This window comes from Crocuta crocuta, unplaced genomic scaffold, assembly GCF_008692635.1.
Source record: "Crocuta crocuta isolate KB4526 unplaced genomic scaffold, BGI_CrCroc_1.0 scaffold653, whole genome shotgun sequence".
NCBI lineage: Eukaryota > Metazoa > Chordata > Mammalia > Carnivora > Hyaenidae > Crocuta > Crocuta crocuta.
In genome coordinates this window covers 453,180-454,001 of record NW_027527134.1, presented here as the reverse complement: position 1 = coordinate 454,001, position 822 = coordinate 453,180, and positions in this window count along the sequence as shown.

Here is an 822-nt window from a genome sequence, read left to right as displayed (position 1 = left end):
GTAAGAGCTATCAGGGGCCAGCCCTGCGGGGAGGAAGCATGGAGAAGGGAGCACCTCGGAGTTACAGCCGCCCAGGCAAGCACTCTCAGCAGCCGCCAGGACAGACGCGGAAGAAACCAGGTGCTTCCCACTGACACTGACAAATGCCAAGTTTCCGGAACGTTCCCGAGTAACCTGAAAACCACCTAAAAGATAAGAATGACATTGTATCATTTTCCTCAAGAATCGTATGAACAAAGACTCATATTCTGAAAGCACAGAAGATAAATAACTTTGTGTAGAGGGTTTTGTAGGGTCCAGGTGTTGTTTAACGGGAAGGTAGAATAAAGATCCTTTCAGGAACAATCTTCAGTGTTTGCAACAAAACACCCGCTTTTGGGGGCGCCTGGGGGGCTCAATCAGTGAAGCATCTGACTTCGGCTCAGGTCATGATCTCACGGTTCGTGAGTTCAAGCCCCGCGTCGGGCTCTGTGCTGACAGCTCGGAGCCTGGAGCTGCTGCAGATTCTCTGTCTCCCTTTCTCTCTGCCCCTCCCCTGCTCATACTCTGTCTCTCTCTCAAAAATAAATAAATAGTAAAATAAATTTAAAAATAAACATTTAAAAATGTGAAGAAATATTTATTTGTTCATGAGACCCTTTCTGTGAACATGAAAACCATTAAATGAAAAATTTTTTTCTCATTAATTTAAATGGTAAAATTATAATGTGCTGCATCCCAACCCAATACCCCCTAAACTTTCACAGATAAAATAATATATTAATTGAGGAATAAAAATAAATGTGTGCAAAAATCATATGGATTTTAAAAATCAGTTTGTCA